We start from the raw sequence: 17019 nt of genomic DNA on the forward strand, positions 1-17019 counted from the left end.
AAACAAGTTTTATGGTTTATGCATAAGTTTTTAGGTTTGCTACCTTTTGCTATGACAAGCGAGCAAACTTGGGCCGCCACACATCGATTTGGTATTTAAAGAATTCGGTGGTGAACCCAAGTTGGTGATTTATTGTTAAATTTGATCGTGAATTATTTAGTTCTGGCCATATTGATAAGTTGTTTTTGATACTGGGTGAGAAAATTGAAGATAAGTGATGTGAATCTGGCCGGGCATGGCGTTCAACGGATTGGAAGGGTGTTCACGGAAGCATTGCATGGACTCATGAACAATCGGGGAGAGCTTGGAAGCAAGATTTCATGTCTTGAAGAGTTCGTGATACATGGAAATGAGATTGGAGGAAGGCAGAACGCTTCGCGCCAGAGCGGTAAAACATTACCGCCCGAGCGCCAAACCTACTGTGCGAGAAGTAAATTCAAGAACCATCCGCGCCCGAGCGGTAAAACATTACCGCCCGAGTGCGAACAATCCAGAAGACCCCGCGCTCGAGCGGTAGAATCTCGCGCCCGAGCGCGCCGCCTGTTCCGAGAAAAATACCTAGTTTCCTATTTTAGAGTTTTAATTAGTTAGGCAACTAGATTTCATATCTTTTGATTTGGTATCTATATATAGATGAATTTTATTGATTGTAAAAACATTCATTGAATTATTGATTGAGTTTATAAAAACTTTCTTTGAGAATTCTCTCAAAAACAAGCTTAAGTTTCGTTATAACTTTTGCGTTGTATCAAATCAAACTTATCAAAAGATTTATCTTTTGTGGCGTTTGTCAATCGAACATCACGAGGGTTGCCAAGGGCGGGTTCTTTGGAGGTTCTCTTGAACGCGATTGTTCCTATCGTTGATTAATTATTGCTAGACCGCGTGATCTAGAGGCGATTATCACACCTATCAAATTACTTGTTTCAAAGATCAGGACAAATCAAAGATCTCGCGGGTGGGATCGCATCAAGTGGTATCAGAGCTCAAGGTTTTTGATTCAAGTAAGCGTATCCGTTCAATTCTTCGTAGAATTTTCAATACCGATTTTCATGTAGCGATTTCTACGTATTGGTCGAAAAAAAAAAAATTTCACGATTTACTACTCACGCCGGGTACTGTTCATGTCGGAATTTACTGTTCACGATCGGTACTGTTCACGTAAAATTTACTGTTCACGATCGGGTACTGTTCATGCCGGGTACTGTTCATCTGCCGTCCTTACTGTTCATCGCCGGCACTATTCATCCGACAGGTTACTATTCGTTGTCGGATTTACTGTTCATTGGATTACAGTTCATCCCGAATTTACTATTCACGCCGGAGTTACTATTCACTCTGGAATCACTGTTCATACCGGAATTACTGTTCACGGTATTGTTCACCAGAAAAAAAAGTTAATTTTGAATCGGGTGTTTGTTGGAATTTTAGCGCTTATATTTCAGCGTTAAGTTTGTCTTTGTCGTTTAGTCGCATTCTAGTCCATTTTCAAAGTTGCTTGTTCTTGTGTGGTATAAGTGAGTCGAATTTCAAGCGTCACAGGAGTGATCTCATAAGTTTGATACATGGAAGCCACGAGACTTAGCGCCCCCTTGAGAATTCTCACATTGAGTGAAAATATTTGAGTGGAGTGAATTTTCATTGGAGTGATTTGTGAGGTTTTGTGGTGAGGGAAAAAGACGAGTGCGAGCGAATTTTCATTGGAGTGACCAGTGAGGATTTGTGGTGAGGAAATTTACTCTTTATTGTTTTATACTAACTTTTTTCTTGCAGGTATAATGATTGACGAACGTCAATTTAAAACGATGTTAGGAGGGTTGGATAGAATGTGGGAGAAGGAGTTTAAGCCTCTACGAAAAAAATATTGGAGGTGTGAAGAAGAGGAGATGTATGATTTGCATATTGATGAGAATAGGCGAGGTAGTAGAGTTGGAGGAGATAAGTTGTTGCGCGTGGATCGTTATGATGATAGGAGATTTGATGAGGATAAAGGGGTATAGAAGCCGGGAAGGGTATAGACTGAGTGGCACGAAGATGACCATTCCATTTTTCAGTGGGGAAGCCGATCCAAAGGCGTACCTTGAGTGGGAAGAGAGAATGGAGTGTGTATTTGAGAGTTGGGAGGATTATACCGAAGCAATGAAGGTAAGAAGAGCTTGCAGTGAGTTTGCCGACTATGCTACTACTTGGTGGGATAAGTTAGTACTAGGTAGGAGACGATGTGGGGATGACCCTATAGTTACATGGGATGAGATGAAAATGGTGATGAGGAAGCAGTTTGTTCCAAATCGCAATAGTAGGAGAGGTGGTAGAAGAGATGAGCGTGGATTGTATGAGACTCCTTTGACGTCCAATTGGAGGACGAGCTTGGAAGAGAAACACTGCGGTAGGCCAAAGAAGGAGTCGAGACGTGAAGCTAGCAAATATGAATATCAAGGTACATTTAAAAACTCAAACTCTAGTACTTGTGATATTATATGTTGTTGGTGTTTAGAGGTTGGGCATGATATCACCCAATGTCCACGTGAGGAGGTGACTGTAGTAAAATCGCCAGTTGAGCTTAAGTCTCGAATGGAGGATGATGATGCGGTTGGGCTTGAATTCCAAGTGGAGGTTGTGGTTGAGAAAGTTGTTGATGATAGTACTCCACTAGTTGATGAATCGAATGGTGTTAAATTGTGTACAGTGGGAAGTGAATCATTGAGTGGTGAAGAAATGCCTAATTTGTCTACTATGGAGGAGGAGAGTAAGGAAGGAGAAGTTATTGTACATAAATTTGTTGAGAAACAAAATATTTCATGTGTTCAACTGAATCCAAATGTTGTTCTTGAGAATCAATTGAAATTCCTTGAATTGAGTGAAAAAGAAATTACAATGGCCGAAAGAATGAGTGATCAAAAGAGTGAGATGACCGTAGAAAGAAAAGAAAAAGAAAATGCAAAAGAGGCCAATAAAAAAGAAAAGAAAAATGAATTATAAAGGCCCAAGAAAATGAAAAGAGTGAGGTTGAGTGTTATTTACTTTTGTATAAACCCCTTAAAATACCTTTGTACAAAGAGGTTTATTATTACTGTGATGATATAGCCGGTTCAATCCCAAGCATTGTTATTTCTCATTTGCAGGAATATGATGAAGTCGGGATGAGGAGGTGAGCAATTGTTGATGGTGTGAGAATGCAATGGAATGATTCATATGAAGTTGGAAGTAATCATGGTGAGGTAAGGTTAGTTGCCAACGCAACAACCATGAGGTATGATTTGCTTTCTTACCTTAATTCCTTAATGTGTTATTTTCATAATTTTAGATAAAATTTTGAAAAAGATGATTTTAAGAAAGTTGATTGTATTGTCGCTTTTGTCTCTAAATTTTATGAATGTGAGAATTATGAGGAGTTTTTTGCTTTGAGTTCGAACATTGTTGCTTCTGGTGTCTCACGAGTTGTTAAATTGGTGGGAATTGGTGGCTACAAAATTTTATATGGATTAGACTTCAGTTATTGTGATGTGATAAATGATTGCATGGATAGTACATTTAGTGTGTCCTATTTGCATGATTTATATTTGATTGGTGATGGTTGTGAAGATTACATGGATAATACATTTAGTGTGTTCTATTTGCATGATTCATATTTACTTGATGATGGCGTAGGAAACAGCATGAATGAATATCATAATTTTTATGTTCATAATGATTACAACTTAAAGGAGAATAAATTCTTCATTCTATATTCATTGCATGAGTTACGTACTAGTCATGCATGTAGTTGTGTTTTTATCTTTGATAAAATGCATGATTATATGTGTTGGTTGCATATGAAGAGCTATATTGAGTGGGATTGTGAAACATGCATTGCATATAAGAGATTGACACTTTGTTTAGATTCTTATATTGTGCATGAACTATGTCTTATTCCTAGTGAGCTATGGTCGTACGCGTGTATGGGTATCATTTGTGTGTTGACTAGGTCTAAGAAGGGGAGGAATCTGATTTTCGTGATACTTAATAATATCTTCTTGTTATTATTTGGTGTCATTTGTTATTTGGTATGTGGCGAAGCTGATGAGTTTTTAGGAAAGGCAACAGTGATGTTGGGGTTTCAAGTACTGATGAAGCGAGCAAACAAGAGAACCTACAAACTTGAGTTTAAAGGTAAGAAAGTTGATAATTTAATTCTTTTTATTACTAACTTGCTTCGTTTTTGCGTAGGTAGTCAAGATTTGAGGACAAATCTTTTTGAAGAAAGGGAGTATCACTTGATGCGATCCCGCCCACGAGATCTTTGATTTGTCCCGATCTTTGAAACAAGTAATTGATAGGTGTGATAATCGCCTCTAGATCACGCGGTCTAGCAACAATTAATCAACGATAGGAACAATCGCGTTCAAGAGAACCTCCAAAGAACCCGTCCTTGGCAACCCTCGTGATATTCGATTGACAAACGCCACAAAAGATAAATCTTTTGATAAGTTCGATTTGATACGACGCAAAAGTTATAACAAAACTTAAGATTGTTTTTGAGAGAATTCTCAAATAAAAGTTTTATAAACTCAATCAATAATTCAATGAATGCTTTTACAATCAATAAAATTCATCTATATATAGATACCAAATCAAAAGATATGAAATCTAGTTACCTAACTAATTAAAACTCTAAAATAGGAACTAGGTATTTTTCTCGGAACAGGGCGCGCTCGGGCGCGAGATTCTACCTCTCGAGCGTGGGGTCTTCTGGACTGTCCGCGCTCGGGCGGTAATGTTTTAGCGCTCGGGCGCGGATGGTTATGGAATTCACTTCTCGCACAGTAGGTTTGGCGCTCGGGCGGTAATGTTTTACCGCTCGGGCGCGAAGCGTTATGCCTTCCTCCAATCTCATTTCCATGTATCACGAACTCTTCAAGACATGAAATCTTGCTTGCAAGCTCTCCCCGATTGTTCATGAGTCCATGCAATGCTTCCGTGAACACCCTTCCAATCCGTTGAACGCCATGCCCGACCAGATTCACATCAATAAGGCATTTCTACATTTGATAAAAAGGTTGTTTGAATGTAAGATAGTCAACATTGAATTGGGTGGGGTTTGTTTAGGCAGGGGTCTGCCTCAAGAATCTGCCTTGAGTTCGATGTTGATCAATGTTTACTTTAATGGGTTTGATAAGGAAGTTCAAGAATTACTATTAAACACGAATAAAGAGATTCCTACGTTCGTGGAAAATGATCTTGTATCGGCTGAAAGAGATTCAGACCATGTTTTTTTATAAGCCATTGAAGATTTATGATGTCCGATTATTGGATGAGATATTGATTGTTACTTCAGGAACAAAGATTGATGGATTTAGAATTGTAGAATAGTATAGTGAAGTTATTAGAACGTGATTTGGATTTGAGAGTGGATAAACTTACAACTGTCATTCATAGCGCGGTTCACTACAAAAAACGGAAGGCGTAGCGACTGTTTTAATAAAACCGTCGCCTATTAAATTTAGCGACAATTTACTAACACCCGTCGCTATAATAACGACGGGTTTATTAAAACCGTCGCTATATTAGCGAAGGTTTTTCATCAACCGTCGCTAATATTGCGACAATTCCACAAACCGTCGCCCATGTGCGACAGTCTTGTATTCTACCTTCGCTATGTTAGCGACCGTTTTCAATCAACCATAGCTTAATTTTAAAGACGACGGGTTTTATCAAAACAGTCGCTATAGAGCGACAGTTTAAATAAACCGTCGCTTAATTTGATAAGCAACGATTTTCATAAAACCGTCGCTATATAGCGACGGTTCAAGCGAAATATAGCGACAGATTTTACGAAACCGTCGCTAAATATAGCGACGAATTTTTAAAACCGTCGCTAATATTAATGACGGTTTTGTATAAACCGTCGCTTAATATTAGCGACGGTTTCTTAAACCCGTCGCAAAAATAGCGACGGTCTTCTTCCAAAGAACCGTCGCTATAAGCGACGGGAGTTGAAAAACTGTCGCTTCTACAATGCGACGCAGCCTACGTGACGGATCGCGAAACCGTTGTTAAAACCGTCGCCTTACCCTTTTCATTATCTAAATAATAATTCCAAACTATAACAAAAGAATCATTAATATTTTCAATATCAGTCTTCATAGTTTAATCTAAAAATTAATGAAACTCTAATCAAATAATTGCATGCACAATGATATTAGTATTATTAAACATTAAGAGACCTGAGTAAATAAATTTAATGTCATTATCTAATTTTTATGTAACAAAAATCAGCTCAAACAAATGATAAAATATTTTATTTTATTTAATAAAAAATATCGTCAAAGCCTATTTTTATAAAATTTGTGGTCCGTCTATAATTATCATATGCTAATAAATATTTTTTTATGTTTATAAAACAAATTAATCTTTTAAAATATGATATCATCTCTAACAATTTCATAAATTTGAAATAATAAAATACTATCATATTTAAGTACGTAATTATTCTAGTTAATTATAAGAAAATCATATAAAAATTATTTCTAAATTTTTTAATATAATATCAAGATTTTGTTTTTTAATTTCTATGATATCATAATTTTTTGTGTTGTGTTTGTATTTGTATACTCAATCAGGAGTAGGTCTCTTGTGAGACGATCTCACGAATCTTTATCTGTGAGACGGGTCAACCCTACCGATATTAACAATAAAAAATAATACTCTTAGCATAAAAAGTAATATTTTTCATGGAAGATGCAAATAAGAGATCCATCTCACAAAATACGATTCGTGATATCGTGTAACGTCCCGAAAATTTAAAAGTCCACGTGAGCCACATACATACAAATTATTAAATTTCTTTGGTATTTTATTAAATTCTTTTAAAGCATAAAAATGCATAATTATTTTATTAATTTGTGTTTAATTATTTTTATGCATTTTATGCATTACTATTACATGATAGAATTTATTTCACGAAACTTTAAAGGTTTATGCGTTAAAGATTTTTAAGTTTCATTTCGCGCTCAGGAACGAAGAACGGAGACCGGATAATTTTCAGGAAAATTATTTTATTACACGATCTATTTTTATAAATTAAGTTAAAATATTTTTAAGTGTATTTTTCAAAAATGAGAATTTTTGGATATTTTTACCCGTAATATTTTATTTTTATCGGTACACAAATTTTATCGAATCGGAGAACTTTTTGAGGGTTTGGATAATATTTTCAAAATCTTTCCAACATGAAATATTTTTCGAGAGTGTGTTTGGAATTAATGGATCAACTTCTAAGTTTGTTGAGCTTAAAAACTCTTTTAAGTTTTTAATTAAATCATTTAAGGACCATTAGCTAGTTGATTAATAACTAATTAACCTACCCTACACAATTACCCTCTCCACCAACCGACACCCCTTTCATTACATATTATTCTCCAGCTGCATTTGTCTATCGGTTCCATCATTCCTTGTTGAAGGCCACGGATTTGCTTCGTTTGCAATAAATAAATTCATCCGACACTCCTCTCCAAACCACTCCATTCTTTCAATTATTCAGCATCCCTTTAGTAGCTCATGACTTCTGCCATTGGAAGTCCCTCAAGAAAAATATCGGCCATAGCTTATTCTTGAGTGGGAATTTCTCCGGTGCTTCCGTTGCTTATTTCTTCATCTTCTTGCTTCTATACATCAACAGGCACGCATGTATCACCCTCAACCGACACTCTCCCCATTCACCATTATTCCTCTCGATTTCAGCAGCTCCTCTACAGCAAAGGCTTCGGCCATATCCATCTCTTCAAGAAAAATTCCCCGGCTTGATTCCCGACGCTCGTTCTTCGGTTTTCTTACGAATTATTTACCAGGCATGCTTTGTATCCATCTTTCTGCATCATTCACGCCATTATATGCTGTTACATGTGTGCTCGCATACGAAAAATGTTTAAAACCGTTGTTGCTTCATTTATGCATTCGGTTTTCAAGTGATCATGCTACCCTTAGTTTGATACTCAAGTTTCTGATAATCTGTGCAAGGGGCTGGTGTGAGGTGTTGATAAGGGGCTGAGATTAGTGTCAAGATGTTGTATAAAGATTTTGTTAGTTTTATAGAGCAACGATCACAGCATACACTTTACGCAATCATAGTTGATCAAGATAGTAAAGAATCACAGCGAAGAAGACAATCGAATTACGTGGTTCAGCTATTAGATAGCCTACGTCCACGTCAAGAAAAGAGCAGCTTTCTTTATTAGAATAACAAAGAGTTTTACAAGTGCATCTCCAAGAAACTAAGTTGAAATTACAATTGAGATTGATCCCTCAAAAGCTTTCCTCTAACCCCTCCGTTTCTATATGCAAAATCCTCTCTGATATATCTCCAAGCGTGTGTTTCTTCTGTTGGGATCCTTCCATATATACCAGTCTTTTTTCCTGAGTATACTGACTCCACGGCTCTACCAACTGTCCAACTGATTGTTCACGGCCCAAGCCCACAACCATTGGTCTAACTGTTATTGGTCCAGAACTTGAGAGTCATTCGAATATACCAACAAATCTCCACCTTTACTCTAAAGTTTGCTGCTCCCTTCTTGATCTTAGTTCAGTTCCATTCCACTGCCCTGACTAAGTTCATGCAATGCACGAACTTGGCTTTTGGCAGTGACTTGGTCATCATATCAGCCGGATTGTTTAAAGTATCAATCTTATCCACCTGAACTTCCCCTTTTGATATCACATCCTTGACAAAATGTAACCTGACATCTATATGTTTTGATCTTTCATGGTAGACCTGGTGCTTTGAAAGGTGTATGGCACTTTGGTTATCGCAATGTACCACAACCTTATCCTGAGGTATGCCCAATTCCAACGCCATTCCCTTCAACCATAATGCCTCTTTAATCCCTTCTGTGAGGGCTATGTACTCTGATTCTGTGGTTGACAAGGCTACTACAGACTATAATGTAGCCTTCCAGCTTATAGCTGTACCATACATTGTAAATGTAAAACCTGAAAGGGATTTCCTTGTATCTATGTTCCCAGCAAAATCAGAATCAACATAACCAATTATAGGATCCTTCAGGTTGTTTTGTTTCTCAAACAATAATCCAATCTTTGCCGAACCATTCAAGTATTTCAACACCCCCTTGAGAGCTTGCCAATGAGTTTCACCCGGATTTGCCATGTACCGTGACAAAACACTCATGCTGTAGGCTAAATCAGGCCTGGTGCAAACCATTCCATACATTACGCTCCCAACTCCACTGGCATAGGGTATATGCAGCATGTTTCCTTTCTCTTCTTCAGTAGCAGGAGACTGCTCTTGAGTAAGTTTAAGATACTGAGGGATAGGTATGGCAGCTGGTTTAGACTCATGCATGTTAAATCGCCGAAGTACTTTAGAAATGTATGAGTTTTGGCACAAGAACATGCTGTTTTTTATCCTGTCTCTTATGATTTCCATTCCTAGTATCCTTTTAGCCTCTCCTAGCTGTTTCATATCAAATTCTGAGCTCAGGAGTTGTTTAACGGCTTTCATGTTGTCCTTACTTGTGCTGGCAATTAGCATGTCATCTACGTACAAGAGAAGGTAGGTTCTGATTTTGTTTTCTTGCTTGTAGATGTACACACAGTTGTCATAGCTGCACCTTGTGAAGTTGTTGCTAAGCATGAACTCATCAAACCTTTTATACCATTGCCTTGGACTTTGTTTAAGTCCATAGAGAGACTTTTCAAGTTGACATACCATCCCATTGGTTTTTGGATTGACATAGCCCTTGGGTTGGTCCATATAGATTGTTTCTTCCAGTTTTCCATGAAGAAAGGCAGTCTTCACATCAGGTTGTTCAAGCTCAAGGTTTAATTGTACTGTCAGAGATAAGATCATTCTGATGGAGGAATGTTTCACCACGGGAGAGAATATTTCATTGAAGTCTATCCCTTGTTGTTGAGTGAAACCTTTTGCTACTAACCGTGCTTTGTATCTTTTCTTTTCCTCCCCTGGCATTCCTTCCTTTACTTTGTATATCCATTTGCACCCAACCACTCTTTGGTTCTTGGGTTTATTCACAAGCTTCCAGGTTTTGTTTTTATACAGAGAGGACATCTCTTCATCCATTGCTTTGATCCACTTATGTCCTTCTTTTCCTGACACTGCTTCTTCGTATGATCTTGGTTCATCATACTCCAGTTGTTCTGCTACTGTCAGAGCATAGTAGATCATATCAGCATGTCCAAACTTGTCCGGAGGTTTTATTTCCCTCCTTTGCCTATCCCTGGCCAACTTGTAGGATCTTAGCTCATGTTCCGATTGATGAGTTTGTTCCTCTAGTTCCGTTGTTGGTTCATGGCTTATCTCATTCTCAGCTGTTGAGATATCTTTTGTGTGCTCCACCTCAACTTGTGTATCATCAGTGATCAATTTATTATCTTTAGGAGTTTTTGTACTCTGCTGGAACCCCATTGTGGACTCATCAAAGGTTATGTCTCTGGTATTGAAGCACTTCGGACCATTGTTTTCTAGGTTCCAGACTTTGTAACCCTTTACTCCTTCTGGATATCCGATAAAAATGCACCTCCTAGCCCTTGCTTCTAACTTATCTTGTTTAACATGAGCATAGGATAGACACCCGAAGACTCTCAGCTTAGAATAATTTGATGGTTTGTTATTCCATAATTCCATGGGAGTTTTAAAATTGATTGCACTGCTGGGACATCTGTTTATTAGAAAGGATGCGGTGGTTATGGCTTCTCCCCAAAAAGTCTTTGGAAGACCAGCATTTAACATCATGCATCTAACTCTTTCAAGAAGAGTGCGATACATTCTCTCTGCCAATCCATTTTGTTGAGGGGTGCTACTTACTGTCATGTGTCTGGTAATCCCCTTGATTCTGCAAAATTCCTTGAATTTTTGTGACATGTATTCCAGGCCATTGTCCGTCCTTAGGTATTTTAGCTTCTTTTCAAGTTTGTTTTCGGTCACAATGAGCCAGTCTTTGAACTTGGAGAATGCCTCATCTTTAGTTTTCAGAACAAAAACCCACACTCTTCTTGAGTAGTCATCCACTATTGACATGAAGTATCTTCCTCCAGCATGTGTTGGAGTTCTCGAAGGCCCCCATAAATCGGAGTGTACATACTCAAATGGTCTTGTTGTGGTATGGGTACCTTTTGAGAACTTTACCCTTTTTGCTTTTCCAAGGATGCAATACTCACATTGTTGCAGGTGGTGTACCTGGTCTCCACACAACAGATTTTGGTTTGAAAGATGAGCTAGTCCTTGTTCACTTACGTGTCCTAGCCTGAGGTGCCCGAGCTTTGTTACATCCTTTTTGGTTTGAGTCACAGCAGATATGCCTACTGCTGTAGATCCTTGTAGTATGTACAGGGAGTTCTTCTTGATTCCTTTCATAATCACTAATGACCCTTTTTGTATCTTGAGTATGCCACCTTCTGCCTTATATGTGTATCCACTTGAATCAAGTGTTCCTAGAGGAATCAGGTTTCTTTTAAGATCGGGGACATATCTTACATCACTTAGAATTCTTTCCATACCATCATGCATCTTGAGTCTTATGGCACCAATGCCCCTCACCTTGCATGATATATCATTTCCGAGTAATACCAAACCTTCTTTTACTTCTGTGAAAGTTTCAAACCATGATCTGGTAGGGAACATATGAAACGAGCATCCCGAATCAAGTATCCAATCGTCGCAAATACTTTGTTCTGTAATAGAGAGTACTTCAGCAGACTCATAGCCATCACATGCCACAGCGGCTTCAGCATTGTCCTTTGGTCTTTCTTGTGAATGATTTCTTCTATCAGGACAGTTTCTTTTAAAATGCCCTTCTTTGTGGCATAGAAAACATCTGTATCTAGTTTTGCTTTTGGATCTTGATCGATTTCTGTTTGATTTTGAGGGTCTCATATTATTTCTCCCTCGGATGGAAAGACTTTCACCTAGAATATTGCCATTTGATTGGGTCTTCTTCTGTAATTCCTTGGCTTGTACAGCCGCCTGGACTTCTTCAAGAGATATAGTATTTTCCCTGCCATATAGCATGGCATCCCGCAAATTTTCATATGAGCTTGGAAGAGAGTTTAACAAGATTAGAGCCTTATCCTCATCTTCCATCTTAACATCTATATTCTCAAGATCATCCAATATTTTGATGAATTCATCAATCTGAGCCGATACACCTTTTTCATCCCCAATCTTGAATGAATATAAACGTTGTTTCATGTATAAGCGGTTGGCCAAGGATTTAGTCATGTACAGGTTTTCAAGTTTATTCCACATGCTGGCAGCCGTGGCTTCTCTTGACACTTCCCTTAGCGGTTTGTCTCCAAGGCACAAGATGATAGCACTTTGGGCTTTGGCGAGGATTTGTACCTTTTCTTTCGAATCACCTGGTATTGCATCTTCGCCTTTTAGTGCGTCTATCAATCCTTGCTGAACTAGAATGGCTTTCATCTTGATTCTCCAAAGACCGAAGTCATTGTTTCCTGAAAACTTCTCGATATCAAGTTTCATAGAACCCATCTTCTTGGTGATCGTGGCTTCTCTTCCCACAGACGGCGCCAATTGTTAGTTTTATAGAGCAACGATCACAGCATACACTTTACGCAATCACAGTTGATCAAGATAGTAAAGAATCACAGCGAAGAAGACAATCGAATTACGTGGTTCAGCTATTAGATAGCCTACGTCCACGGCAAGAAAAGAGCAGCTTTCTTTATTAGAATAACAAAGAGTTTTACAAGTGCATCTCCAAGAAACTAAGTTGAAATTACAATTGAGATTGATCCCTCAAAAGCTTTCCTCCAACCCCTCCGTTTCTATATGCAAAATCCTCTCTGATATATCTCCAAGCGTGTGTTTCTTCTATTGGGATCCTTCCATATATACCAGTCTTTTTTCCTGAGTATATTGACTCCACGGCTCTACCAACTGTCCAACTGATTGTTCACGGCCCAAGCCCACAACCATTGGGATAACTGTTATTGGTCCAGAATTTGAGAGTCATTCGAATATATCAACAGATTTAAACCATATGCAGATGCTATAGGGTGAGAGATCGAGAGTTTCAGGCTTGGGTGGTTCAAATTCTGTCGGCAATGGCTGCGGCTGTGCATGGGCTCGATCACAGCCATGTCTCAGCCTTTGTCATGTCTGGTATGATGTTAGGAGTGGACCATGGGCACATGGACGAGGGAGGAGTTCGGATCTTGGAGATGTAGTTTGTTAGAGAGAAATTGTGTTAGTCGATCGGGATTTATGTGTGAACTTGTACAACATCATTTCTCTTTGGATTGGCTTTGTTAAGAGGTCTATTACGGTCATAAGGAAGAGATTGAATGGTTGGACAAGTGGTAGGATTATAGGGGACCGAGTGATTTATGATTTGGGGACATGTGTTGTAATGTGGTTATAGAATAAGGTTGGCCGAGAGCATTGTTCTTATCTTGGATAGTAGCCGAGAGTTTTTGGGCCTGTTACTTTAGTATTAGTAGCTTTATAGTGTGTTAAAGGTATGGTAAAAGTTGGAGAAAAATTTGGTTAAGTTTCGAGTCAATTCGGGTTAAAACCGAGACCTCAATCCAAGTTTTAAAACGAATCGGTTAAGTTGTAAAATGGCCTCGAGTTTACGTCTAGGAATACTTTTAAATATGTTTTGGGACAATTTTAGGAGTTTGGTAAGTTTTGGATCAAAATAATGAGTTTTGGAATTATTCGGGATTTATCGCCGCACGAAACGCTAATTAAAGAATTAATTGAAACGCCTAGATTTAAGCTTAATAAAATTATGGGAAATTATATTTAAGCTCAAATAATTATTAGAAGTCTAAGTTTTTAATTTGGGAATTTTATGCTAAGGTTTGGTTTAATTCGGGATTTAAAATGCATTAATATGTTGTATTTAGAGATTAATGTAAAAGTCATCGATTTAAGCCAAATATAAATATGAGAAAATTCATGTAGGCTTAAATAATTATTTGGGACATTTTAGAGTCAATGGAATTAATAAAATGTCAAAAACGTGAAATTTATGTTTAGGGGTGAAACGATAATTTTTTTATTTTCAGGGGCAAAATGGTAATTTTGCACCCGGGGTGAGATTTTAGTCCTAACAACGCCCTGAGCACGAATCATAATATTTTTAAATGTTCATGCATCACGTTTACGATTTTTACGCTATTATAATAAATATTGGTGCATTCTTGATTTAAAGGAATTAAGAGAGAGAAAAGTAAGAAAATGAAGAGCACTCCGTCTCCGCCGCGCCGCGTCGTTATTTCGTTTGTTTTCTGTCAAAACAAACCAAGGCATGTATATACTTTTTCTAAACCTCAATCAAGTCATATAGGTATTTTTAAATATCGCAAGTACATGATTTTAATTGTTCATATTTAATTATGTTGGTTAATTATATTACGTGCATAGAAAATATTCATTTTTGAGATTTATGCGATATGGCTTGTGGTTCATTCACTATGTGGGAGGGTTATTTTATACGGTCGCCAGTGACCGATCAGTTCATTATGGTACCACCCGGTCGCCAGTGATCGGACAGCTCAGTTCAGTTTCAGCCTCCCCGGTAGCCAGTTACCGATCAGTTTCAGCTTAGTGCAGTGGCCACAGGCGTAAAACATAATCTCAACAGAAAATTTTACCAGTTATTTCAGTACAGGGCTCCAAGGAGCAAACATTTTTACTGTGATTATCAGTTCAGTTATGCACGTATTATAATTGCTCAGTACAGATTTTTTTCAGCATCAGTACAGATTATTTTCAGCTCAGTACAGATTATTTTCAGCATCAGTACAGATTATTTACAGCATGAGTACAGATTATTTTCAGTATACCTCATGACATGATATTTTATCCCATGCATATTTTACTTCAGATTTTTACTCGTTACCTGCGATATATGCATGCTGAGTCTTTAGGCTCACTAGACTTGATTGTTGTAGGTACTGATGAGGCCAGGGCCGAGGACGGGGACCAGTGAGTCAGCTTGGGCCGGCAGTAGTGGCACCCGAGGACCTCAGTGCAGCAGTGTTTATTTTATTCCGCAAACAAATTTTTATCAGTCATTGGAAATTTTTTTAAATTGTACTTGTTGACAAACTTTATTTTCTTCCGCTGCTTTAATTTTAAACATTGAACTTGATTCATCAGTGATTTTATGAATGAGGCCATTTAAGTTCTTTTAAAAAGAAAATTTTTAATTTTCCGCAAATTTCAAAGCGATGATTTTCGGGCCTTCACAGTTGGTATCAGAGCCTATGTTCTTGTAAAGGGTTACACTACTACTGACCACGAGAAGCTCACGAAGTCACGTCTTCGGTTTGTAAGTTTTACATTACAACATTTTATATAAAGCATGGATTATTTAACAGCATGTCTTCATGAAATATATATTACGTCCAGATTTTTATCGTTCAGTATTTAAATTTGAATAAATTATGGAATTATGCATGTTGGTTACGTATGGGTTATGTATGGAACAATATGCCTTCTAGACGCCTTGTTTAGCGCGCGAGGGATGATGAGCGCCGTCATGAGGACGGTGAGCATCAGAGGTAGGAGGGAAATGCATCTCCACCCCCGTCGGACATAAATAAGAATTTTTCTATTGGGCATTAGGAGAGGTCGTAAAATATTTGACTATATTAATTTTTGGGTTAGTAGTACTGATGTTCTACTTATGGGCTATAAGTTAAACTTAAAGATTATGAATGTTTTCGGGACTTGTAGAATTTACAAGAAATTAATGATGGTTCATGGTTGCTAGTTGAATTAAATTTTGAGGATTCCCTGTAAGGATTAATGATTCGAAGACTACGACGATTCTTGGGAAGTATAAAATTGTAGAAATTATTTCGGATGCATTCTCTACCTAGTTGGATTTAAGGATTGAATTGCATAAAGTAAGAATTTTAAGGATCCAATTGTAATAACCCATAATTTGAGGACCTAGGTGCAAAAAAAAATTCTAAGGGACTATTTTTGAATTTACAATATTTTGGGATTTAATTCTGAGTTCGAGAATTTAAAAGTTTAATGAGGTAAAGATGAAAATTTTTATGGGGACAATGATGCAAATTTCGAAGAGTTGTAGGGCCAAAATGTAAATTTGGAAAAAAACTGTAAGGGCCAGAGTGCAAGTTCCAAAATTTTAAGGATGTAATTGCGAGCTTTTTAGAAACACTTGGTATTTTAAGTATTTATAGAAATGTAAGACGTGTTATGAGAATTAATTTTGGGTTTAATAAACTTAAGGCTATTGAACCTTATGATGCGGGAAATCTATAAAATGAAATTGGGAATACTGATGACTCATGGATAATTGTGCAATTTTCGAGATTTAAAAAAAAAATAAAAAAAAATGGACGATATTCGAGGAAAGTAAGATTTAATTTTTCAATTTTAAGAAACTTGAGAACTTATTTAGTAGTAAGTGAGAATTGAACGGTTTAAATGATAGAAATTTTTGGTTATTTAGGCTCGAAGGAAATGTAGAATATTTAGATATTTGGGTTATAATGTTATAATCAATGGTAACCAAGGACATCGTAGGATGAATCAATCTTATTCGTGAAAATTTAAGCGTTAGTGAAATAATATTGTGGCAAATTAAGAATTTAAAGTGACGACGATTTAAGAAAAATTTGATCAGTTAGTTAAGTTATAAGGATAAACATTGAGTTAGTAAATTTTTGGAAATATAAGTTTGATGTGTCATAAGTTTTAGTCATGAATGTAACAGTTAAGCTTGTACCTTTGTTGGAATTTGATATTTCTATAAGGTTGGGTATGATTGATGATTAGGTTATTCGATAGACGACGCATGTAAGAATTAAGGTAGACATTTTGTCTTGAGAAATTTTTTTAAGTTATTAAGAAACTTGGGAATAAGCGAATATGTGTGTTGGAATTATATTATCTAAAATTAATTGGGTTGCATAAGGTTGAATTTAAAATGTATGGGATATTTGTTAGTACGAAAATTTTTGTGGGTAAATAAATACAAAAGGGAATTAGTGGTTTTCAAC

The sequence above is a fragment of the Primulina eburnea genome, chromosome 10 (assembly GCF_022965805.1).
Source record: "Primulina eburnea isolate SZY01 chromosome 10, ASM2296580v1, whole genome shotgun sequence".
Lineage (NCBI taxonomy): Eukaryota > Viridiplantae > Streptophyta > Magnoliopsida > Lamiales > Gesneriaceae > Primulina > Primulina eburnea.